The sequence below is a fragment of the Rhipicephalus sanguineus genome, chromosome 10, assembly GCF_013339695.2.
Source record: "Rhipicephalus sanguineus isolate Rsan-2018 chromosome 10, BIME_Rsan_1.4, whole genome shotgun sequence".
Taxonomy (NCBI): Eukaryota; Metazoa; Arthropoda; class Arachnida; order Ixodida; family Ixodidae; genus Rhipicephalus; species Rhipicephalus sanguineus.
The window spans coordinates 46228385-46255468 of record NC_051185.1 but is presented as its reverse complement, the minus strand read 5'-3'; the positions used below and the strand labels follow the sequence as shown (position 1 = coordinate 46255468).

The 27084-nt window shown below is 46.8% G+C and overlaps 1 long non-coding RNA gene across 2 annotated transcripts in view; it reads right to left on the bottom strand.

Moving 5' to 3' along the window:
* LOC119372646 (uncharacterized) overlaps nt 1-25779 on the bottom strand; it is a 170485-nt gene extending 144706 nt beyond the window's left edge. For both annotated transcript variants that reach the window (XR_007417746.1, XR_007417747.1), the window contains exons 1-2: nt 25656-25779; nt 25074-25191 (exon numbers count right to left, since the gene is read on the bottom strand). This is a non-coding gene — a long non-coding RNA (uncharacterized LOC119372646). The remainder of the gene's footprint in view (nt 1-25073; nt 25192-25655) is intronic.
* Between the last annotated feature and the right edge of the window lie 1305 nt (nt 25780-27084).

Sequence of the window (27084 nt, the reverse complement as noted above, 5' to 3'; positions counted from 1 at the left end):
GAACCTTTAGTATAAACGCGCCCGATCTCACGTCGGTGATGATGTACTGGGCAGAATTCACGGAAGATTCACGGTTTACCGATGAACCTCCACAGCTTCGCCCACTCATCATCATTCACTCCGTGGATATGCTGTGATTTTTTTTCTTGCGCTGGCAGCAGCAAGGCTTGCCATCTCTTCGGGATTGCGGCAAAAATGAGACCGGGTATTGCTGGATAACATAACCCTTAGACAGGTCTTAAAGTGATGGGGGGGCCCGGCCCCCCCTTTCATTTCTTAAGCCGGGGTTGTGTATGTGTGTATGTATGTATAGAGGTCGCTGCCCTCTGAGCACCCCCTCTCCAATGAAAGGCGGTGCAAGGTTGTATGTATGTATGTATGCATGTGTGCATGCATATATGCATACATACATGCATGCACGCATGTGTGCATGCATGTATGCATACATACATGCATGCATGCATGTGTGCATGCATGCATGCATACATACATGCATGCATGCATGTGTGCATGCATGCATGCATACATACATGCATGCATGCATGTGTGCATGCATGCATGCATACATACATGTATGTATGTATGTATGTATGTATGTATGTATGTATGTATGTATGTATGTATGTATGTATGTATGTATGTATGTATGTATGTATGTATGTATGTATGTATGTATGTATGTATGTATGTATGTATGTATGTATGTATGTATGTATGTATGTATGTATGTATGTATGTATGTATGTATGTATGTATGTATGTAGCTCGCTGCCCTCTGAGGGCCCCCCTCCAATGAAAGGAGACTAAGCCCTGCCCTTAGAGCCGCAAACTAGCAGGCTTAATTCGAAGATTTTTTTACAGTCCCAGCGACTGAATTAACAAGGTTTACGAGACATCAACTCGACACTAGTAGCAGGGTTGCCACCGACTTTCGAGTAAATGTCGCCAAACTACCAGCAAAAAGTCGCCAAAAGTCGCCATTTTTTTACAAATTTCGCCAAAGAAGTAGCCATTCTAGATATGTGCGGCATACCCAGTAATAAAAATTTCCACTCACATATAGCCCCGTAGAATACAGTGCCATCCAAGGCCCTTAAATTATATTGACGTTTCTCGATGCCAGTCGTATCGCCCGCTTCACCATGGGAGTGCATGGTGCTGCTTTTCCGACTAGCCGCAAGATGTGCGTGGTGGCGCAAGGGTGAATGAACGAAATGCTCATGATATCCTTCCATCCCTGTCCTCTCGTTTCAAAGCTCAAAGTGTGGTATAAACCTTGGGCGAAAACCGTGAAAGCATTATTTGTAGACAGCTTTACGTACCCTTATATGAATTAAAAGGATTAAAAGGTTTATTGAAGGTAACACGACAGAATTCTTACAGGAACCGATCATTAGTGAGTCTTACACCTTTTCAGTGTGAACTAATATGATACCGGACATCGCCGACCATTTCTTAAAGTTACGTTTTTATTGTTTTTATTGCACACGCTCACCGAGAACAGTGAAAAATGCCTCAATAAATAATTTTTATTGCAGAAATAGCCGCGTATCCGCCTCTCTTCGCTATTCCAAAGCAGTCTTTGCGAGCTGAACTGGGGCTACTGCAACAGTGAATAAGTCGCCAAGCTATTCAGAGCAGTTAGAGCTTTGGCGGAACAAATGGTGGGAACACGCGGCCAACCTGTCGTCTTGCCCCTTCAGATGCGAAACTTCAGATAAGCTTAAAGCACCTAAAGCCATAAAACTATAGTCAATCACTGCCCCCTCGCGGTTCGCAAGGCAGTCCGCTGACTTACATTTTGCTAGAATGTCGCTGGGGGACGTTCCAGTACCTCCTGCATCTAGATGGCATCCCGAACTAAGGATCCCACTCACTGATCTTATTTTCACCGAACATCAAATAAACGTTTTATTATCTCTCTAGATGAATTGAGGAGGTATACACACGAGTTACAGGACGGACATACCGAATGACGCGTAATGTACACATTCTACTCGTGGGTCCAAAACGAAGAAAAATACTGAGAGTGTTGCCGCTCATTCGTTGGGAAGACACTGAGCTTAGGATTCAAAACTCGGTGAAGACCTAAGCCGAAAATCGCCAAAAATTCGCCATGTCGCCATTCATAATTTTAGGTCGCCACGGGCCTCTCAAATTCGCCAATTTGGCGAAAAGTAGCCACCACTGGCAACCCTGACTAGTAGTAACATCTGCATACATCACACATACTATCGAATCATTTGCAGATACTACAATTTGCTTTGCGAGGGCAATAGTCGACATTCTGACAAAAAGGTCAACCAGCCGCTGTGTTTTATTGTACTGTATTGGTACTGGAAGAAAGCTCTTGCTAAAATAAAACGTTTTGACATATGTGCAGTTCCGGACGAAGCATTGCAGTGCTACTGGAATTTGACGACAGCACTATCAGAAAGTGCTACGACTATCTTGTTGGGGACTTTCAATATGCTAAATATGGCAATATGTTCGGAAGTTTCATGAAAGCAAGAAAAGTACAAACTTGGTATCCACGCGTTTGAAGCGTGCACAATGTTACAAAAATAAATTCATACTGGATTCTCAGAAACAATCTTTGCAGATGAAGGCTGGTCTGGTACAACGCCTTTGCGTGAGCCGGAGTGCTATTGGGGACATTGTCGAATTCCGATTGGCCCATAGAGCTGCTAGGACCTCTCCGATTGGTTTAAAATGTGGCCATTATGACATTTGACAAGACTGCGGAAATGGACAGTGTACAGAATAACACCCCGTTGGCATTTTATAGCGAAGCTGTAGACACTGCAGCTAGCCGAAAATGGCGGTCCGCCAGTAAGACTGCAGTAAACTACACTGGCACAGCCCCAAGCGCATGCGCAAAAACTAAGGAGAGAAAGTGATCATGGCTGGCCTTACGGTTGACGTAACTACTGCTACACTCTCGCATCGCCGTAGATTGAGGGAGCAAGCGAAGCACAGCGCATGTGCGAAAGCGGAACGAGTGTACTGATAAAGTACAGGCACGCCGCACAACTAGTGACGTTTGCCTCCGTCACAAAGCGCGCCTAGTGGCAACTTGTTCTCTGGCAGCAGTGCGTCTCCTATTTAGCCGTGGGAAGGCCACACATCGTCCTTTCTCCCAAGAAGACATAGGCGGCTTATGAATAACACCGACATCTGGAATGGGAGAGCTCGTCTCCATCGAGCAACCATCTCGCGGCCGCAGCGGAAAACGGGCGCGCGATTCCAAGCGCAAAATTTTAATGAATCCAACCCTGTGGTAAGCACAGGACTGCAGTGTTAACCCTTTGAATGTGCTAAATCAATAGAACTGTACAGATGGTTAATGATCCTCACAATGCTTTCTAAAGGGCTCCTCACCGAGTCTGTCCGTACTCAGCTGACCAGCGTAATTATATTCTATTGCGCTATCACGATCGTGTCAGGAGTTACATAGGTATATGCGCCACGTAGATTGCGAACTGAACGTCGCTCCGCATCCTTATCCCAGGCGCCATGCTCCAAGAAGGAGGGGATGACGTATGACACCCAGTGCGCCTGGGAAGGCGTCGGTGCTGCGCCACAATACCAATGAGGCGCTGCGCCGTGCTCCCGACCGGGCTGCAGAAATCAGGCGCATTTTCCTCTTCAAACCACTACCACCACCACCACCACTACCAGTGCACACGAATAGAGACGTGTGCGTGACATATTGACGCATGTGTGTCACGTGATGCCCTGCTATGGTATGGGCGAACTTGGGGAAGGGATTTGGCTTGTGAACATCTAAATGCCAGACGAGGCAAGAGGGTGTGAAGCTCGCCTCCGCGCATCATTATTTTGCACCGCTTCGAAATATGTTTTTATCCCTGGATGCTTCTAATGAGCCAATTCGATCTGATCAGGGGCCCTTTAATTCCCATCATTGCTCTCTATGGAAAAGGGGATAGAGCGGGCGAGAAGGAAATGGAGGCGAGCTAGTCAAATGCCTTTCATCATAACCTCCTGAGCATGACAATCTGTTGGAGGGTCTCAAGCTAATCTTAGCTTGCGGGTCACAGTCGCAAAATTGATAACTGCCTCCCGAAAGGGCCTTGACAGTGTAGAAGGTAGGAGGGGGGGGGGTCATTTTTCGGTAAAATGTCGGCTAACGTTGCCATTCGAAATGTCGACGCCGATTTTGAAATATATGTTCCATGGTTATGTTATGCCACACATCGTGACCGCATGAAGATGCTCGAGACCGGTCACGTCTATGCAGCCCATGAACACACTTAGAAATATATAATATATATATATATATATATATAATATGGTACCAAGACAGTCATATGGGGCCGGCGAGGGCCGCAACCGAGAGGTTCACGGCCAAACAATTCCTCGTTTTGTCAAGGTAATTTTCCTCGAAATTAACGATTTTCTTTATCAGTTCGGCTAAATTTTTTGATGCACTACCTTCAGTAATGGGGAATGGGAGTAGTCTGGCTCCTTCACACATCGGGCCCTTCAGGCGGGAGTGATACTGAACTGACCACCACTTAATGGGGATGCGATTGCGTCTTATTACAGTAACAGCTTTGGAGAAAAGAAGTGTGTTTTAGTTCCAATAAATTGAATTCACTTACTGCCGTCTGGTGCTTCTCTTCCTTGAGCGAAACGATGTGATCGTCGTCGTGCTTCAGGGCTTCTTGCACAAAGTGGATAAAGGCAACCACTTTATCGGCGGCCATCTGAAAATAATGACAAACACATTGTCAAACCGGTGCACACAAACTTACTTTGACCAGCCCACTTTGATATATAGCAGCATTCTGTTGTTCCCGTGCACCTCCGTCCACATAGGGGCACGACACCTGTTCAGAAATGGAACACTTGCCGTTCTTGCTCTTTTATGCTATTTACTTCAATTTCCCTGTTTTTATTATTTCTCATGTTCTGTCCCAAAGATTTGTCAGTGATGCCCAGTCTGCGTTGTGAATTGGCCGTACACTGTTACTGAAACGCTTTTGCGAACCTGCGATGTGAAGGAAAATTCTGGTCCTGGTAAGGATGGAAGGGAGAACATTTGGGCGTGTTGGTTTATTCATCATTCATCAGCAACCATAGTGCAACAAAGAACACGGGACAAGGAAGTGACGAGGACAAGCGCTCACTATCAACAAAGGTTTTTAATGCAGAAACAGAGCATATATAAGCACCTTTTGAAGCTGCAATAATGAAATGAAAGAAGGTGATAGACACGTGTCTATGACATTAATTCATGCTCTTTCGCAAATAAAAGGACAGACTGAATACTGACACATCTGTTACCTGCCCTGGCTATCTCTGACGGCTCTGCGATTTCTCTGGTCGTTTGGCACTGTGCCGATACAGAACAACTGTCCGATTGAACTGTGGAGCGCACTGTGGCTTCGCGTCACACCTCTTACAATGAGCGGCAAGGTGTCCAATTTAAAGAAGGTCGGGCAGCGTTCTGGGGTTAAGGTTGTGTTTTCGGCACCTAACAAGCTTTTGAGTTTGTTTAAGTTGAGTTGTCCGATAAGGAAGCGGAAACCTGTTTGCTCCATCAGACACAAAAACGCTTACGTTTCATGCACAAGAGGCGTTGTTTACAACATTCCTCTCATGTGGAAGGCATTACATAGGCCAGACTGGCACATGCCTCAACGTTCCCTTGCTCGAGCACAACTACAAAATCAGGCACACTGCCATTGACGGACACCTTGCCGCCTATTGCAAGAAGTGTGACGCGAAGCCACAGTGCGTTCCACTGTTCAATCAGACAGTTGTTCTGTATCGGCACCGTGACAAAACGACCAGAGAAATCGTAGAGGCGTCAGAGATAGCCAGGGCAGGTAACAGATGTGTCAGTATTCCGTCTGTCCTTTTATCTGCGAAAGAGCATGAATTCTTGGCATAGACACGTGTCTATCACCTTCTTTCATTTCATTATTCCTGCTTCAAAGGGTGCTTATATATGCTCTGTTTCTGCAGTAAAAACCTTTGTTGATAGTAAGCGCTTCTCCTGGTCACTTCCTTGTCCCGTGTTCTTTGTTGCGCTATGGTTGCTGATGGACTGGTAAGGATGCCACTGTCCAGAGAATAGAGGCTGGCCACGATGTTCGTGGTGAGTAAAGCTGGTACGGGGACTAGTTTGTACTAATGCACAACTCATTCGCGCTGCCAGGATATACGAGGTGATTACAGAAACAGACGCACACAGGGTGAAGCGCCTACTAAGAACAGTTAGCACGTGCTTCAGACTTTCTGTGGTCATTTCGTCTAGTTCCTGGCAGCGCGAATACGCCATGCATTCAATAAGCCAAGCCCAGTCTGCGCTGTGAATTGACTACACACTTTTACTGAAACGCTTTTGTTGACCTCCGGCGATGTGCAGCGATATTCTAGTCCCGGTAAGGATGCTGGAAAGGGCAGTGAACCACGCGGAGCACCCATGCAGCCACCCGTAGGAGCACCACCGGTAGCGAACGAAGAGGCCGCGCTGCAATAGCTCACTGTCGAAACGCTTGCACCTGGTTGCAATATTTCGTGGCTCGAAAGCGGCTGTTGGGGGCCTCTTCGGCCGCTTTTCTATCACCTTTAGTTGCTAAAGCGTACGCATGCAAGCGTATGTATGCTAAAGCATAGGCCAGGCGACGTCTTTTTTTTTTCAGTCAGCTTATCGCCAGCGAAACAAAAAGTGAAAATAATATCAATAAAGAACGCAAGGATAATGAATAAAAATATAACACAAGAATGTTGCCCTGTATCTAAGAAAACACTTGTCTCAAATGTTTTACATCAATAAATATATCGCCTAACGAATACACGGTTACAGCTGAGCTCGCATTCCGCATCAGGGAATAACGATCGCAATGGTCGGTAAATCTTTTAATGAACTCTTTGTGGCCGTAGGGGACTTTCAATTTCTGTAGGAGCTTGTTATAACAGCAATAAGTCGACTGATTCTGCACGAGGTTTTCAAAGCTACTTTTTTTATTGCGCGATAATTTCTCTTTTATTTCCAAGGTCGTGACCTAATGTGCTGTTGACACATTAGTGGACGAGCGTACAATATAGCTGTTTAATTCAATATAACTCCCGTAGCTGCCAGGAACTGCGTTTATTTTCTCCCCACTAATTTACATAATATCCGAATCTGATCACTCGCGATATCAGGCTGGTCTATGTATGCCTTCAAACTAAGTAAGCTTCACAAAGTTGATCCTGGTTGGTGAACGGGTTCAAAACAGCCCGTTCTTGTGAGCTCGTGCCTTTTTGAAGAAAAAATCGCAGCGGAAACAACACAAGGAGAGACAGGTACACTGCACTGGCGCCAGTCGCGTCTACTTGTCTCGTGTTTTGCGCTAGGATTTTGTCTTCGAGATGTCATGAACCGACTAGCCCGAAAAAACGTTTTGCTAAACGCGCGACTTTATTGGAGTGACGAGAACTTTCAGAGACTGCTTTTGCATCTGTGACAAAAAAAGTATGCATTGTATTTTCCTGTTATAATCAAAATGCATATTAAAAAACCAAGTGCTTACGGGCAAACCTCTTGACCAAATACGCATCGCACGCCCTGTATATACGCGCGCCACTATCTTGCATGCCCCGAGGGGGTTCGTGTTGCAAGGGCCAGATTGGCCAAGGAGTGCCATACAAGAGATAATGGGCAGTCAGTCGCAGGATGAATTGCTGGTGGTCAATGTAGAATGGCTCTAAAGTTGCCTTAAGATTGTTAAATGCATGTAGGTTATATAGAATAGAAATATGGTAGGGACTAATAAGTGCTATGAAAGGAAAGAATTAAAAACGTACAAATGTAAAATGGCTCTAAAGTGCCTTAAGATTGTTAAATGCATGTAGGTTATATCGAATAGAAATATGGTAGGGACTAATAAGTGCTATGAAAGGAAAGAATTAAAAACGTACAAAAAGGTACGACAGCGGGACAGCGGAAGTCTTGATGCACCTAAATATCAACTTAAAATCGTAAGGATAGAGAGCCTCACTGCAATGGAACTCCCTTAGGTTACCTCTGCTCAAGTTTTGATGCTGCTTGGTGCGTTTTTTTAATAAGGGCTACGCGTGCGGCAAAGAACGAAACCATATGGATGCTGCACTAGCACCATCCATCAAAAGCTGGAGGTTCAGATGCCACACACCATCAAAAAAAAAATCGCAGCATATCCACGGAGTGAATGATGATGAGTGGGCGAAGCTGCGGAGGTTCATCGGTAAACCGTGAATCTTCCGTGAATTCTGCCCAGTACATCATCACCGATGTGAGATCGGGCGCGTTTATACTAAAGGTTCGATGAGAGTTATGACGACTTGCAGCTCACTTTATTTTACATGTACGTTGTGAGTTTTCATTGTTTAGAAAATCATTGCTTTAGAAAACATCTGGCGTCTTTCGTTAAGCAGCTGGCGTCTTTTCGTTTTGCTTTAGAAACATCTGGGGTTCTTTCGTTTTGCTTTTAGAAAACATCTGGCGTCTTTCGTTGGTTTATTTCAACAATCAACGGCGTTTTGAACAAAATTTATTGCTTAATCACGCACAGGAGAAATCTCACCAGGCACTACCTTGGAGGTAAACAATGCCTGCTAATGGGAATGAGAGACAGAAGTCGGCTTTTAGCTAACACTTACACTTCTACTTCTACTAACGTTTCCTACTGGAACATGCCAATGGCTGCTAATGCGGAATGAGAGACAGAAGAATTCGGCTTTTAGTTAACGCGCACGCTGGGAATTTTTTATTGTTCAACAACGCACAGGAGAAATCTCCCACCGGCACCACCTTGGAGGTCAAGATCTGGTACTAGCGTTACGACTGGTTACGCACTACGAGGGACTAACGGGTGCCGCTTTAAGAGCTTCGCCTCTAAAAACACTTCTCATTGGCCACAGCCACACTGCAGGCGAGATTTTTCACCAATTGCACGCTTGGGAGCAGCACGACAGCAGTGCGCAAGCGCTCCGTCACAATGCTTATTTCATATTTCGTGGGCTTGCTTTGCGTTGCGGGTAAAAAGGATTAGTGCGTGGAACATATCGTTTAGGGAGCAGTTTAATGCGATCATACTTTCGGTCTTCAGCCAATTGTGGCAAGTATGAGCCAGACTGGATGCTTACTATTGACTATTTAAAGGGACTGTCAACTGTCCGTCGCCTTTGTTTTTTGTGTTGCAATAGAAAGCATACCATCTAGTCCAACCTTGCAGCGGTTTCTCTGGAAAGTGAGTAGGAATTTTTAAAAACTTTTTCTATCGACGTTCTCTAATCATCAATTGGTGTACGGTCGCCCCCAACACTGGTTACTGTGTGCGATGACAATTGTGCCGGCGAAAGTTGAAAACTGGAACCACATGCAGTTTTTGCAGGCTTCATTTGGTTTTGTTTCATAAAACAATTTCCGTAATGATTGTTTAGAGTTCACAACTTGTCAAAGTATTATTACCACAATCTATCCAGCTTTGTTAGCCTGAAAAAGCACTGCAGTCAAGCGGAAAGCTTCCCATTTTCACCACAATCATAAGTTTTGCGAGCGGAAGGTATTCCCTTCAATGACTGATTAGCAATTGCGAATGGAAAATGGTCCCTTTTGCCTTTTTTTACTGTGCTACTCTGGCTGCGTACCAGTTTGATCACACGTGACTTCCTGGAAGGAGCTGGGATGCATTTGCTCGGGAACTGCTAGAAGCCTTTCATATTTGAAAAAAAAAAGGAGATTCTCCCTTTTTGAAGTCATGTCGTGCTGCTTCTCGCATGAACATGTCCGCATTATGCGTGATCTATAGGGCAATGAACAAAAAACCCGCTTCCAAAACTTGTAGTAAAACCACTGCACCACCCCAAACTGACCTTTCAGTTGGCCTGACGGGCCTGGACCTTGTCCAGGGGTCACTTGGCCACTTTGCGGCCCAAGGAGAGCAGAGTGTTAATGCAGACGAGGCCGAGGTGCGTGTGTGTCTCTTCAGTGTCGCGGCCATCAGAATCCTTTTTGATGCGCCTGAAGTGCAAGGTAAACTTGGTGTCATGCTCGTCTAAGTTTCCTGTAAGATAAAAAGAAAAATCTTTTTCATTACTGTTTTCATTGAGTGCGCTTACCAAACTGATCAAGTACGAGGAATTTCTTTCAGTGGGAAGCAGATTCCACTACAGCTAACGTTACCTATGCCACTGTTTTATATTCTCAAAGTGAAGCTGTTAGTTTGACTAGAAGCAGAATCGAAAACTATATGCCACTAGTTTTCGAGGTCCGAAAACAACATGAGTAATCAACGAGCTTACGAATTTAGAAGAAAATCTCAAACCTCGTTATAACGAATTTGAAGGAGAAGTGAAGTAACTTCCTTATATTCATAATTTTGTAAAACCCACTTTTGCCCTTTATTGTAATAGACACTTTTAGCCTTTTTAAAGGCACATCTCTCCTCCCGCTCCGCTCAGCCAACCAACAGTGGCGCCATTGCGCACGTGACAGCATGACCGGTCCGCTTGAGATCAGGCCGAGCGCAGTGCAAATGCGTAGCGAGTGAAGACGGGCAAAGTGACTGCCTCCAGTGGTGCTGCGAGTATCCGCGAGTCCAAGCAATCCAGTGCCAAAAACCATAATGTCAAACTAAATTGATGTTTAAAATAGAATTTTCTCTACGGCCGCAAAATCGGTACAATTTTCAATGTTTTTCAATGTAGTTTAGGGTTTCATCCCCAGATAGCATTGAAATTTGAAAGTGAGCATCTGCTCTGCTTGCCTTGGCCCCAAAGACGTTCGTCTAAAACATAAAAGGCGTGCTGTCGCTCCTGTAAAGCTAGGCAGAACAGGAGCGGACCGTAGGATCTGTCAGCTAAAAGTGTTTAATCTCTGCCAATAAAGTGGGACTTTCAAGACTGCACTAAATAAGACAATGTTGCGGCCTGTGATAATACTTTACAGCCATGTATATTCTATCAAAGCAGCAAAAAAAAAGAAACAAAGAATAAAGTGTCGGCATTTTGCGTCATAGCATTTGGCGCAGCAGCTAACGTTTTGCTTTTATTTTGCGTTGGGCTCGTCCACAATGCCACGAAACAGGGGCGACGCCGTCGACCAGATGCTAAAGCAGAAAAACGAACGAGCAACACGTGGAGCGCAGCCCAGAGCGCCGACTTCACCGCTGATCCAGCAAGCCACAATACACACGCGGTGCAAGTGCTCGGCCGGCTGCTTGCAACCCCCAAGGTCGCTCATCTTCGCCATTCAGTAGAATTCAGGAGTGTTCACGGGCGCTCGTGATGCGTAAAGCGGATGCCCCAGTCCTTCACCGACGCCGAAAGCAAGCAACATATCGCATTTATCTATCGACTGCCTACTCGCCCCGCGTTCCCCGCTCGCCTCTCCATGAGTAATCGCCGCCGGGATCGAGGGGAGCGCGCGGCCTTTCCCTTCAGTTCTCTCCATGGGCATTAACACAATCTTCGCGACACCATTGCCCGCATAAACACTGGATTTAGACGCCAGAGTTGCTTTCTTCTGAGGCCACCACATACTAAGCAGCAACATTCTTTCGCTTTTCTTGCATATTGGATACCAGATGATTTTGAATTTCCACCCTTGTTTGCTGCATACTTTGCTTTTGAAGCAGAGCTACTCTTCTTGCTCTCCAATGTTGTATCTGCAGCAGTTGCAGCCTTTCTTAGATTCCTTCAAGAACTGCGCCTTCTTTGAGGAGGGGGAGGACGAAGCGAGAACTGTGACACGTCTTGTTCCCTTCAAGGAAGACGCTTCAAACCTTACAAAAGAGGCGGTGGACATGTGGCGGTACTATATAACAAATAAGTATGATTAAAAGTGAGTGTGTGTTAAGTGCTAAGATGTCGCGTTTTTCCCCATTCACAGCATGCTCCTAAGATAATTTTATCGTTACAACAGGAAACTTAGTTCGAAACTTCGTATAAATGAACGCTAACAAATTCTCATAAATTGTTTTGTGAATCCAGAAAACGCCAGCCCTGCACGGAACACTGAGCACAAGTCACAGCGAAAGCTGGAAGAGTGGCCTTTCTAGAGCCCGTTGTAAACTCTCTTGGGGCAACAAATACAAGTACACAATGCAGAGCACCCAATATGTCAAATAATCAGCGTTCTTTCCACGTTGGGCGGCGGTGGAAATGCCGCCCACCGCTTTTCACAAACCGCCCCCACCGCTTTCACCACTTTGAAATGCGTGCCTACAAGGAACGCCAGCTAGTCGCTGCCCAACGAGCGCAACGCCAGAGAGTCGTGCCTCCCGCCACCTGGGTTTGTAATAAGGCGTGTGAACAGTAGGCCTTGTGGTTTGAAATATCGCCGAATCCAGTGCCAGCGCGTGAATGCAAGCGCCCTTCCGTTTTCTACGTGCGTCATAGATGCCTGAAAATCGAGACCACAAATGAAATGCGGATGTGTATTGAAAACTGGAAGTTTGGAAACTTTAAATAAAAACTACTTTAAATAAAATAACTTTAAATATTGTTTTGCAATTGCCTCATTGGTACAAAAACACAATGCTAAAGTCTGGGTAAAATACGGCTGCAATGCACCTTTACATAATCGTGTGCACCGACACTTCCCGACAGCATCAGCCCATTGTCATACTATACTCTGTTACACAGAACGGGAAATGCTAGAACTGAGCTCTATATAGTTCTGAAGTTGCTTATACTTGTGAACAAAAACAATGTGTCCTGTAAGTCGACAGGGCATTTATTTTATACATTGATGACGAGCTATAATATAGTTTAAAATAGTTGAATGTTGCGCGAGTTGGTGTTTGGACATAAAAACCCTCCCGAGCAGCGCAAGGAGACGGGGCAACACAAATATACTTAAAAAAATCAGTTTGTGCCTGCGTTTGCTCTTCCTTTCCCCTGTCCTGTCTCGTGGCGCGATTCACGGTGGTTTTTATATATGATAATTATTACAGTGAAGGCGTCGCAGATTTTGGACACCAACGGGCAAGAAGCTTTCCAATTATCCATAAACAGCAGACCACCGCGCATGGCTCTCGATCTCAGCCAGAACACAGTATATGAAAAACGGAAAGAAGGTGACGATTAAGGGGGTTAGTGGTGCAAGGGCCAGATTAGCCAAAGAGTGCCATACAAGAGAATGAGCTGTCAGTTGCAGGATGAATTGCTGGTAGTCGATGTAGAATGGCTCTAAAGTGGCCTTGAAATTGCTAAATGCGTGTAGCGTATATACAATAAAATTATGGTAATGACTAATAAGTGCTATGAAGGGAAAGAGTTAAAAACATACAAAAAGTTATGACAGCGGGAAAAAATGGTAGCAAGCAATCATGCTTAGCAGTCCGCCTCGCATCGCATGAAATATTGCGAGTCTTGATGTCACCTAACATCCAGAATTGCCATTAACTATGAATAATTTTGTCACTTCATCTAAATACCCATTTAAAATCGCAGAGTTCTAGAGCCTCACTGCAGTGGAACTCCATTAGATTACTTCTGCTCAAGTTTTGATGACGCAAAGAGTGCATTTTTTTAATATGGGCTACGCGTGCGGGAAAGAATGAAACCATATGGGTGCTGCAGTAGCGTTTTCATGCGAACATTTGTCTACAATGAGACAATACGAAACACAACCGGCTGCCAAGCACCTCCTAGACTGCACGTGACATACAGTACTCTCTGACGTTGACAAAACTTACTCGAGTGCTATCGGTGAAACGGGAAGCCTGTAGTGTTGTTTTACGAATATTTTTTGACTCGGATGTGCTCAGCCTACAGCATGTCTTTGTGGTGCCATCCATCAAAAGCTGGAGATTCAGATGCCACCCACCAATAAAAACACACTCGCTTCCCAGTGGCCACAGCCACACTGCAGGTAACATTTTTCACAAATTGCACGCTTGGGAGCAGCACGGCAGCAGTGCTCAAGCGGTCCGACACAATAATTTTTTGCGTATTTCGTGGCTTTCTTTGCAATGCGGAAAAAAGGACTAGTGCGTGGAACATATCGTATAGGAAGCAATTTAATGCGATCATACTTTCGGTATTCAGCCAACTGTGGCAAGTTTATATAGGCCAGACCGGATGCTGTGCTATTGACTGTTTAAAGGGACTGTCTACTGTCCATCGCCTTTCAGTTTTATAGAAAAAGGTGTCCAACCTTGCAGCGGTTTCTCTGGAAATGGAGGAGAAATTTTCAGAAGAATTTTTCGATCGACGTTCTGTCATGGCCAATTGGAGTACGGACGCCCGTAACACTGGTTACTGCACGTGATGACAATTATTGTGCCGGTGAAAGGCAAAAACTGGAACCACATGCAGTTTTTGCAGGCTTCATTAGGTTTTGTTTCATAATAAAACAATTAAAATATTACCACAATCTCTCTGGGTTTGTGAAGTTAGCCTGAAAAACCACCGCAGTCAAGCGGAAATCTCATTCTCACCACAACCAATGTTTTCTGAGTGGTAGACAGTACATTTAGGGAAACATTGTTTAGCAATTAATGGAAAAGGGCCCATTTGCCTTTCCACTGTGCCTTGTCTGGCTGTGTACCACAGTTTGATAGTTGATGTCTTCAGAAGAAAAGGCCTTTATATTGTGAACACTTATGACAAAAAATTACTATCCTTTGTAACCTTGCGCCTTGTCATTACACAAAGCTACATGCCAACTGGCCTAACACAGTGTATTGTTAACCCTTAGAAATTAATTCAAGCAGTTCCTCATTCCCACACACCGGCGGCTTTTTGAAACAATTTTGTCTGCGCGTGAACCATACTGCAATAAACAAACAAAACTACTTTCCAAAGCTTATACCAAAACCACTGTTAAAACAGTTTCACAAGATGTAAATTTGATTCATCTGTACCACTCTGAACTGACCTCACTGGCGTGCCTGGACTCTCGCCAAGGCCCAGTGGGCCACGCGGCGAGCCAGGGTGAGCATAGAGTGCAGGCACACGACCTTGAGGTGGGTGTGTGCCTCTGCTGTAGGCTTGCCTGTAGAGTCTTTTTTGATATGCTGCAAAAGCAGAACAATTTTTTTCTTGTGTTCCTCCACATTTCCTGTAAGATAAAAAGCCTTCATTGAGTGCGCTTCCCGAAATTTTCACCGTTTTTTATTCTTAGAGCGAAGCCGTTAGTTGGACCAGAAGCACAATCGGAAACGCTATATGCCACCCTCAACCCTTGTTATAACGAAGTAGAAGGAAGAGTGCTTCGTTGCAGGAGAAGTGAAGTGACTTCGTTATATTCATAATTTCGTAAAACCCATTACTGCCCTTTATTGCAATCGACACTTGTAGCCAACAGATTTGGCTATTTTCGAACACATTTCACCTCCCACACGGCTCAGCCACTGCGCATGCACCAGACGCTCACACATGAGCGCGTGACCGGACAGTCACCTCAGGTCCGCTTCAGATCAGGCCGAGCGCAGTGCGAATGCATAGCGAGGGAGGCGGGCAAAGTGACTGCCTCCAGTGCTGCGAGTATCCGAGTCGTTTTCTTCGTCGTCAGTGTTGTGTATTTTTTTTTTTTTTGTTGCACCGTTCCAAATCAAAATTCATGGCTTGAATAATGTGACTTGCGCGTTGCGTACGCCATAAAATTCTTTCCACCAGTCCTAGCAGATACTCTCATAACACTGCCCTCGGTTAACAGATATGCGCCCTAGGTGATTCATGGTCTATATTAAAACAGGAACGGTGAGAACAGACACAGGAAATTCCAAAGTGAGAGTGTTAAGGAGCCTTTGTCGCAGGAAATGTGGCGTCAGCGGCGTTGCGTATAAAAGTCCCGAGAGACGCAAACAGTAAAATACAGAATTCGAGCCGGAATCGAACTCGGGTATTCTGCCAGGCAGTGAAGTACTCTAACACTGAGCAACGCCATGTCTTGAAGCTGTACGAACTCTACGAAATATCTTATGGACATCACACCGTAACCTGCACTTTCTTTTGTTGAAATGACGTCTGTGCTCTAACGCGAGTGCTGACTTTATGCCTAGATATAAGGTACCTTTTGGGTACCAGTAATCGACGTGCCTGGTAAGCCTACGATATGCACACAACCACTACTGTACAGAATCCCGTCAATCCAGCTCGTAACACTTGGCTCATAGCCGAAAATGCAGCATAGACAGCCACTCGTGGAATGCTTCGTATGAAACAGACTCCCAGAATGCGTGGGATATCGCCCGGATTTTCCTCTTCAAGGAGTACCAATCACGTCACCCTTTAAAACAGCAGCAGTAAAAATGCGTTGGTGCATGTAAGCTAAATAAGAAAACGTTCTGACTTTATAAAAAAGGTTATAGGGCGCTAAAATGTCGTGCTTCGCCCCAAGTCGCGTTTTACTCCGCTCTACCCTAATTTATTTCAGAAGTCACCTTAAGAGGTCTGCAAGTACAGAAAAAGTAACCGTGAAGGCAGAGAACAAACATTCAACTTTACTTATTTTTGAGGATTTTCGGACACATCTCTAGAAAAACTCGGCCATACAAGAGATAGTGCCATACAAGTGCCATACAAGAGATGAGCTGTCAGTTGCAGGATGAATTGCTGGTGGTCAATGAAGAATGGCTCTAAAGTTGCCTTAAGATTGCTAAATGCATGTAGCGTATATGGAATAGAAATATGGTAGTGACTAATAAGTGCTATGAAGGGAAAGAATTAAAAACGTACAAAAAGGTACGACAGTGGTACAGCGGGAATGCTAATGTCACCTAACATCCACAAGTGCCGTTAACTATGACTAATTGTGTCCCTTCACCTAAATACCCACATAAAATTATCAGAATCTAGAGCCCCACTGCAGTGGAACTCCCTTAGGTTACCTCTGCTCAAGTTTTGATGACGCCGAGTGCGTTTTTTTAATAGGGGCTACACGTGCTGGAAAGAACGAAACCATATGGATGCTGCACTAGCATTTGTGTACAATGAGACAATACGCAACACACCAGGCGGCCAAGCACCTGCTAGACTGCACTTGACAATCCGTTGCCGTGACGTCGACAAAACTCTTTACTGTCGTGCCATCGGTGAAACAGACCCACCTGCAGTGTTTTACGAGTGCTTTATCGACTCGGCAGTGCTCTCTCTACAGCGTCTTTGTGGTGCCATCCATCATAAGCGGGAGGTTCAGATCCCACCCACCATAAAAAAAACTCTTCCCATTGGCCACAGCCACACTGCAGGCACCTTTTCTCACCAATTGCACGCTTGAGAAGCACGACAGCAGTGCGCAAGCGCTCCGTCACAGTGCTTTCATATTTCGTGGGCTTTCTTTGCAATGCGGGTAAAAAAGGATTAGTGCGTGGAACTTATCGTATAGTAAACAGTTTAATGCGATCATACTTTCGGTTTTCAGCCAATTGTGGCAAGTATAAGCCAGGCCCGATGCTGTACTATTGACTATTTAAAGGACTGTCTACTGTCCGTCACCTTTGTTTTTTGTCGCAATAGAAAGCATACCATCTAGTCCAAATTTTGCAGCGGTTTCTCTGCAAAGTGAGTAGGAATTTTTAAGAAGTTTTCTATCGACGTTCCCTCATCAGTTGGTGTACGGTCGCCCGCAACACTGTTTACTGTGTGCGATGACAATTGTGCCGGCGAAAGTTGAAAACTAGAACCACATGCAGTTTTTGCAGGCTTCATTTGGTTTTGTTTCATAAAACAATTTCCGTAATGATTGTTTAGAGTTCGCAACTTGTCAAAGTATTATTACCACAATCTATCCAGCTTTGTTTAGTTAGCCTGAAAAGGCACTGAAGTCAAGCGGAAAACTTAATCATAAAGTTTCGCGAGTGGTAGGCCCTCACAAGTGACTTCCTGGAAGGAGCCGGGATGCGCTTGCTCGGGAACTGCTAGAAGCCATTCATATTAAAAAAAAGGAGATTGTTTTTTGAAACGAGTCATGTCGTGCTGCTTCTCGCATAAAGATGTCCGCATTGTGCGTGAACTATAGGGCAATGAACTAACAGAACCACAGTTCAAAGAAGTTTCACAAGATGTCCATTTGATTCATCTGCACGACCGTAAACTGACCTTATGTGCCCTGGCGGGCCAGAACCGTGGCGAGGGCCCAGTGGGCCACTCGGCGTCCAACATTGAGCACAGCTTTCAGACACACCAGGGTGACGTGAGTGTAAAAGCCTTCTGTGGCTTCGCCTTTAGAGTTTTCTTTCTTTCGATGAAAGTGAATTCTGAACTTTTTGACGTGGTCAGTTACTTCTCCTGTAAGATAAAAAGAAAAATATTTTTCATTACTGTTTTCATTCAGTGCGCTTAACAAAATGTTCACTAGACCTAAAAGAAAAACTGAGCAAGTACGAGGAATTTCCTTTCAGTGTGAAGCAGATTTCACTACAGCTAATGTTACCTATTCTACTGTTTTATATTCTTAAAGCGAAGCAAACCAACAGTGGCACCATTGCGCATGCGCCGGACGCTCACACGTGACAGCATGACCGGACAGTCATCTCGGGTCCGCTTGAGGTCAGGCGGAGCGCAGTCCAAATGCGTAGCGAGCGAAGACGGGCAAAGTGACTGCCTCCAGTGGTGCTGCGAGTATCCGCGAGTCCAAGTAGTCCAGTGCTAAAAACCATTATGTCAAACTAAATCGATGTTTTAAAATAGAATTTTCTCTACTGCGGCAAAATCGGTACTGTGTTTCAACGTAGTTTAGGGTTTCATCCACAGATAGCATTGAAATTTGAAAGTGAGCATCTGCTCTGCTTGCCTTGGCCCCAAAGACGTTCGTCTAAAACATAAAAGGCGTGCTGTCGCTCCTGTAAAGCTAGGCAGAACAGGAGCAGAAAAACGAACGAGCAGCACGTGGAGCACAGCCCAGAGCGCCGACTTCACCGCTGATCCAGCATGCCACAATACACACGGGGTGCAATTGCTCGGCCGGCTGCTTGCAACCCCCAAGGTCGCTCATCTTCGCCATTCAGCAGCATTCAGTAGCATTCAGTAGCATTCAGTAGTAGTAGTGAGTGTTCACGGGCGCTCGTGATGCGCAAAGCGGATGCCCCTATCCTTCACCAATGCCGAAAACAAGCAACATATCGCATTTATCTATCGACTGCCGACTCGCACCGCGTTCGCCGCTCACCTCTTTATCAGTAATCGCAGCCGGGCTCGACGGGAGAGCACCGCCTTTCCCTTCGAGGTCGCTGATGCACTGGCTTGGTACAGAGCATATCACGCTGAGATTGTAGACTGCGTTACTATAATATATTGAATTTAGCTGACAGACTGCATCCGAGACGACTGATTGCAGTGCAATCAATTCACCCCGGCATCTGGGCCATAGGGGCGTGGGGAAAAACGAGACACCCTTGAAAAATTACCCATTATTTGCAACGAATACACACAGTTCGCTCCATGCGCATTAACACAATCTTCGTGACACCATAGCCCGGAAAAACACTGGATTTTGACGCCAGAGTTTCTTCCTTCTGTGGGCCACCACAAACTAAGCAGCTCTATTCTTTCGCTTTTCTTGCATATTGGATACGAGATGATTTTGAAAACCCAACCTTGTTTGCCGCATACTTTGCTTTTGTAGCAGAGCTACTGTTCTTGCTCTTCAATGTTGTCTCTGCAGCAGTTGCAGTCTTTTTTCGTTTCCTTCCAGAGCTACGCCTTCTTTAATGAGGGGGAGGACGAAGCGAGAACTGTGACACGTCTTGTTCCCTTCAAGGATGACCAATTCCTTCAAATTTTACAACAGAGGCGGTGGACATGTGGCTGTGCTAAATAACAAATCGGTATAATTAAAAGTGAGTGTGTGTTAAGTGCTAAGATGTGGCGTTGTTCCCCTTTCAGAGCCTACTCCTAAAATAATTTTATTGTTACAACAGGCAGGCAACAGGCAACAGCGAAAATTGGAAGAGCGGCCTTTCTAGAACCCGTTGTAAACTCTCTTGGGGCAACAAATACAAGTAAACAATGCAGAGTACCCAATACGTCACAAATAATCGGGGTTCTCTCCACGGTGGGTGGTGGGGAAAATGCCGCCCACCGCTTTTCACAAACCGCCCCCACCGCTCTGACCGCTTTGAAATGCCTGCCTACTAGCAACGTCAGCTAGTCGCTGCCCAACGAGCGCAGCACCAGCGAGCCGTGCCTCCCGCCACCTGGGTTTGTAATCAAGCGTGCGAACAGGAGGCCTTGTGGTTTTCAGTGCCAGCGCGATAACGCAAGCGCCCTTGCTTCAGTTTTCTATGTCCGTCATAGATGCCTGAAAATGAAAAAAATATCTGGATGTGTATTCAAAACTGGAAGTTTGAATTTATAAGTTAAGATTAATACACCCCCCCCGGCCCTCTCAAAATGTCCACCTTTGAAAAATTTCTGGGGAGAACCCGCTATACCATTATTCTCCATTCTGCTTCAATCTGCAAGAGAAGCGAGGTATTCTTTACACATCTGTAAGGCATTATGTGCACTTTGTTGATGCTGTGGCTTATGCTTGAGCACTTTGCGCTGGGTGGAAAGCTTTAAAGCACACATTCGTTGCGCAATTCGCACTGTGGCCTGCTTGTTAATGTACTCTTCTACCACGCTATATTTTATGCGTTAACGCGATTGCTTGCCGGCACGACGCCTTTTTGCAAAGGTGTTTCATGCACCGGCGGGGCAGTGGTAAAACACTCGATTCCCATGCAGAGGGCCTGGGTTCGAATCTCATCTTATCCGGGATATTTTTTTCCCGTTTCGTTTTTCTCATTCTGCGCAATAGCAGTAGCCGCGGAGGACAACTGTGGCAGCGAAAACGGCTTTATGATCTCAGAACAGCTTTCACTGTATAAGTTAAAGGGTGTAGGTTTTTGCGGCTGCAGCCAGCCCTGAACCCTTTAGGGATGAGGCCGAGACCCAAAGAGGCACATCTTTACTGGTCCAAGCCACGGCCGCAACTGCCAGCTGCCAGCAGCTGCCGCGTGACACGAGCGCACACGCGATCGTCGTCGTCTTCTACGCGCTCACAGCCGCTGAGCGCCCCCATAATGCCCCCTCCCCTCGGAAAGATGTGAGCGAAAGATGTAGCCCGCGCAAGTGTCCTGGCTATCCTTGGCCACGGCGGACTGCGCGTGGCACACAGGACGACCTGCCAGCACTGGCCATCCACAACTCCTTGTAGGACCTCATGGGCCGTCGGATGTCGTTACCGCTGACTTGTGCATGGATACCAACTCCGCAGCCGCACGAAGACGGGCTCATTGGACTCGCTCAGGTTGACAACCACGTTAATCCGCGAGAGCCCGGTGCAGCACCACACCCACCGAGTTAGCGGGCGCGGAGTAGTCACGGTAGACCTCCTGGCGCTGACGTTGTTGCTTGGTGCTGGTGCCGTTGTCGTAGATGTTTCGCTGTGTCGCTCGTTGTGTCGTATTTTTCCGTTGTAGCCGGCAGGACCAGTCACGGCGGGGTGGCGGCCACTCCTCCAGGTGGTAGTCGTTAAATGCTGGCGACCTCCGTTTCTTGAGCTCGTTCTGCCCCTCCGTCTTGTCCTCAGCGTCCGACGCTTTGTCACCGCTATCTGCGCCGTTCTTGTCGGTGTCTTTGTAATTGTTGTCAGTGTCCCTGTCGTTGTCGTTGTTGTCGGTGTCGTCACTTTCACGGTTGGCCTCGCGAGCGTTGGCGTCGTCCTTATCGTCTTCATTCTCGCCGGCGACCGTTCACTTCCTCGGCTCCCTCTCCTCGCCCGACGCGTCCGTCCCACCCGGCAGTTTTTCCCTGTGTTCGTTTTGCTTCTGTTTCGTCCTCTTATTGCTCGTCTTGTCTTCCTTCACGGCCGCAGCTTTCTCATCCCGATGCTGCTCGACCTTTGCGTCACCAGGCTGCGACTCCCCGACCTGCTCTTCGTAGTGGTGAGGCTCGCCGATCCCTTCGTCGTCCTGACAGTCACCATTGGCGTCCCGAACGATCGTCTCGTCCACGTTCGCGTATTTCTCGTCGCTTACGTTCTCCGCAGCCTCCACACCACCGCGCCGTTCGCCGTGGCCTTTTTCTTTTTTCCTTTTTCTTCCTCCTCTGCCTCTCCACGCCTTCATACTGTTCGTCGTGCCCTCCAAAATCCTCCTCCGCACCATAGAGTTCCCTCACGCCATCGTCGTCGTCCCGAAAATCCACCTGCAAGAAACCAGCGCCCAGCTTGTCAGTTTTCTGGTCTCCTTCAGCGTCAATCTCCTTGTCCGCCTTCGGTGTCGTGTCGTGACACGCTTCCTCAGAAGTGGACGCGCCGTGAGCGTTCTCTCTGACGCCGACCTCAAGGTTTCCGCCGTCGCACTTTCTTTCGCCGTCCTGGGAGTTTTCGGCCTCTGTGATCTCCTCGACCATCGATGCATACGCCTCGGCTATCACGTTCTTTTGCCATCGTTGTCGGACGATCCGTCGCCACCGCGTCACTGGTCGTCCCGCGGTGCCGGCCCGCCGCACGAGCCCGTACGAGCCTCGACGCCGACCTCGTCAGCGCACCCATCGTCACCGCCTTCGTCGTCAGTCCCAGGTGCCACCACGCCGCGCGAGCGCGCCACAGCCTCCATGGCCTGCACGGGTAGCGGGACGCCGAGCTAAGCACAGAGGTGCTCGAGGGCGATGATGGCACGCCGCTGCTCGTCGGGGGTGATTCTCCCGGAAAGGAAGAGGCGCATGAGTGTCTCGACAGGCTGATGTATGAGGACAAAGTCGTAGACCCCGTAGGCGGCCATATCAATGAACTCCCGCTTCAGAGCCCATAGCTCCTCGAAGGCGATATCGCCGTGCAGGGGGCCGAAGTCAGGGGCCGGTGGGATCCGGCGTACGTTGATCGGGCAGAACATGTCGGGGCGGGGTCCTTCCCGTCGGGCGCCAGATGTAGGGTTAAAGGGTGTAGGTTTTTGCGGCTGCAGCCAGCCCTGAACCCTTAAGAGATGAGGCCAAAACCCAAAGAGAGACATCTTTACTGGTCGAAGCCTCGGCCGCAACTGCCAGCTGCCAGCAGCTGCCGCGTGACACGAGCGCACACGCGATCGTCGTCGTCTTTTACGCGCTCACAGCCGCCGAGCGCCCCCATAAGAGATACCGACAAAAACTTTGGCCTAGCGGTTTTTTGCTGCAATGTGTTGTTGGGGGCCTCTTAGTCATAACATCGTTTGCTTCAGCACGCGACAGATAATTACAGGCTCCTCATTACCGACCAGTGTAAGTTTTGGTTTCCAAAACGGCAAGCCATCGGGCGCAACTATCACCACCTAGTGGGTGCAGCGCTCGATCCTGTCAGTACACAGAACTGTGACGCACTTCCGCGCGGTTCGCGAGCAGCCGCCGAGAAATTAACTGATACAGCGAACGCAGCAAAAAAAACAACATGGCGGTTATGACGTCATCATAATTTGTTGCAGCGTGGTCACGTGAGGGAAATGGGGGGGATCACCGGGGTTCACCTTTGAGGGTGCCGATCGCTTACGCACCTTCCAAGCTATATCTGCTGTTGTTATTTTGCAGATTATATACACATGTTCACGAGAATCGATCCCGCAGGCTATCGCAGCCACGAATTTTTGTGTCAGTAGCCCTTTAAGTTGCCCTGCATAGTGGCAGAAAAATGGCACGCGCAGAAAACTGTGTTAAAGAATGCGTGCTCGTTCACCAAGGCTTATTCTGAATTTTCTTTTTGAATGCGAAGTATTTCTTGACGACTACACTATCTATCTACATCTACCTATCTATCTACTTATCTAGCCATCTACGTCTGACTACTCTCGCGATCACCTTCCGAGCTTCGCGAGTACCCAAAATTTAGACAGGAGGAGATGAGAGCATGACGAACACGATTCACAAGTCATGACTTGAATAAGGTGACTTGCATGTCGCGTAAGTCATTAAATCCTTCCCACCAGTCACGTGTAGCACACACTTTCTTAATACAGCCCGTGGTTAACGAAATGCGCCCCAGGTAATTCAGTCTATATTAGCGCCGGAATGGCAAGAACATACACCGGAAATTTCAAAGCGAGAGTGTTAAGGAGCCTGTGGCAGGAAATCTGGCGTCGGCGGTGTTGAGAAAAGTCCCGAGGGATGCAAAAAGTAAAATCCAGGATTTGAGCCACAATCAAACTCGGGCATTCTGCCAGTCAATGAGCAATGCCAGGTCTTGAAACTTCTTTGGTAAACGAGCCTCTGCAGCTGCTATGTAAGGATAACATGTTTTGTAAACAATGTAATAAACATTACATATATACTCTCATGACTCGGCAAGCTACATTCAAGTTTTGCTCAAACCAGGAGGAATATTCGAACAAACTCTAGGAATGATACTATGCACATTACACCCTAGCGTGCACTACGTTTCGTTAAAATGGCATCTGTGCTTAACCCGAGTGCTGACGCTGCGTCTGGTCATCACCTACCCTTTATGCGCCAGTGTATTCGACATGCCTGCTAAGCCCACGAATGCAGCATAAGTAGCCACTCGCTTACTGCTTCACACGAAACCGATTCCCACAATGCGTAGGACCTGCCCGAAGTTTCCTCTTCAAGGAATACCAATCACGTCACTCTCTAAAACGGCGGCAGTAAATATGTGGTGGTGCATGTAGGCTAAATAACAAACCATTATGACTATGCCTGAGGGCACTAATGTGTCGCGCTTCACCCCAATTCGCATTTCACCCCGCTCTCCCCTAATTTATTTCAGTATCTGAAGGTAAAAGTCACTGAGAAAGCAAAGAGCAGTAAATATTCAACTTCCCTCATTTTTTTAGGCTTTGGGGACATATTTCTAGAAGAACTCTGCACATACATATATCGGCCTGAGGAAGGCTCATATATAAACATTAAATCTTCACATTGTGCAACTGTGCAAGAGGCATGTCCTATGCTGTGTCAGAGATTTCTTGGTAAAAATAAACTAAACAAGAACGCCAGGCTTGTACCACACATGTTCTAATATGCCCGCAAATTTCGCCGAGTCATAATTCAGTGTTAGAAAAAGAAATAAATGAGAAACAGTATTTGTCATCTGTTGTAGCAGTGGTGGCATACATGCTGTCTTGCATCAAAATACCAACACGAGGAAAATATCTCACCGTTTTCATCAGCCGCACTGCCGCTGAATCCACCTTTTTTCTCGAAGTGTTTCTTGACCTTTTTCTCATCCTCGTATTCGAAGAGTAGTGTTACATCATTGAGCCTCGAGACGTTCAGCTGCAAATGAATTCCCATTGGCATCTCCCTTATGACAGCGCCGTCCTCCGATTCCCGCTTCAGTAATACACAACACGCAGACACTAGGCAATACATAATCAAACGGCAAACATGATTGGGGCTGTTTTAAGCAACTATACAGAATCACACGTGAATGGCAATAATCAAAAAGAGCGGCAAATGGTCGGCGACCATTTTCAGTCTGCTTCTCCAGCTCGTATATAAATACTGATATATTAGTATTGGAAGAAAGCTCTTCTGACATACGTGGAGTTCACACATTCTCTCGCATTGATCACAAGAAGCTACCTCCAAGAATCATTGCAGTGCTACTGGAATTTGACGACAGCACAACGAGAAAGTTCTACGACTATTTTGTTGGTTACTTCCAATATGCTTCTAAATACGGCAATAGTAGGAAGGTTCTGGAAAGGAAAAAGAAAGCGAACAAACTTGGTATTCACCCGTTTGAAGCACAAAGTTACACAACAAATGCGTACCGGTTTCTCAGAAAATAAAGCCTTCCAGATGAAGAAGGCTAGTTGGCACAACGCCTTTGCGTGACACCAGTACGGAATTTGACAAGACGGCGGAATTGAACAGTGTCCAGACACTCGTTGGCATTTTACATCAAAGCTGTAGACGGCTAGCTGAAAACTGTGGCCCCTCTAACACTGCAGAAAACTACATCGTCACAACCCCACGTGCATGCGGAAAAGCCAAAGAGGAAACGAGTGAGCATGGCTGGCTTTACAGGTGACGTAGGTACTAATAAAATCTCGCATCGCCGTAGACGGAGGGAGCAAGCGAAGCTTAGTGCACGTGTGAAGGCGGATCGAGAGCACTAATAAAAGAGGCGCGCAGCACTACTAAAGACGTCGTTTCTCTACGTAGCGCGCGTAGTAGCAGCCATGCTCTCTAGTAGCAGTGTGTCTCCGATTTAGCCGTGAAAAGGTCACGAATCGTTCGATCTCTTAGACGGCTTGTGAGGAATACTGCCTACAGCTGCAACGGGCGACATCGAGCCACCAACTCGGCGGTCAGAGCGGAAGAACGGGACCGCGATGCCTAGCGCAAGACTATAAAGAAATCATAGAGGGCAACCCAGTGACAAGCACAGGGCCGCACTCTTCCGCTTTGCTGGTGAACCCTTTAGGCCCTGCAATTTTTATTTTAGTCGGAGACGTTTTTTGTGCATGGTTTTCTGATATTGGGACCTCAGTAGACCACACACCATGAATTGAGCCTGTGGTGTAAGTATTTATGGATTTGCAGACGTGGCGTCAGATTAGGTCATCAGGGCTCCGTGGTCGTCAAATTAGAAAAACGGCTTCTGTATTCCTGCACCACACTAGAGTACAGATAATCTGAACCGACGTCGTATTTGGCAGTGTGGGAGTCCTTGAACAACTTCGGGACTTCGTCCAGAAAGCGGCGCTTTCTCGTCTCAGCTTTTCCGTCTCGGCGTCACCCATACTTCGTTATATTCATAATTTCGTAAAACCCATTTTTGCCCTTTACTGCAATCGACATCTCTCCTCCCACTCCGTTCAGCCAGCCAACAGGGGTGCCATTGCGCATGCGCCAGACGCTCACACGTGGGAGCATGACCGGACAGTCACCTCCGGTTCGCTTGAGATCAGGCCGAGCGCAGTGAGAATGCGTAGCGCGCGAAGACAGGCAAAGCGACTGCCTCTAGTGGTGGTGCGAGTATCCGCGAGTCCATGCGATGCAGTTGCAAAAACTATAATATCAAACTAAATTGACGTTTTAAAATAGAACTTTCTGTAATGGTGCAAAATCGATACAATTGTCAAATCATCCCAAATAGCTTCGCAATTTCAAAGTGGTTTCGGCTAAAACATGAAAGGCGCGCTGTCGCTCCTATAAAGC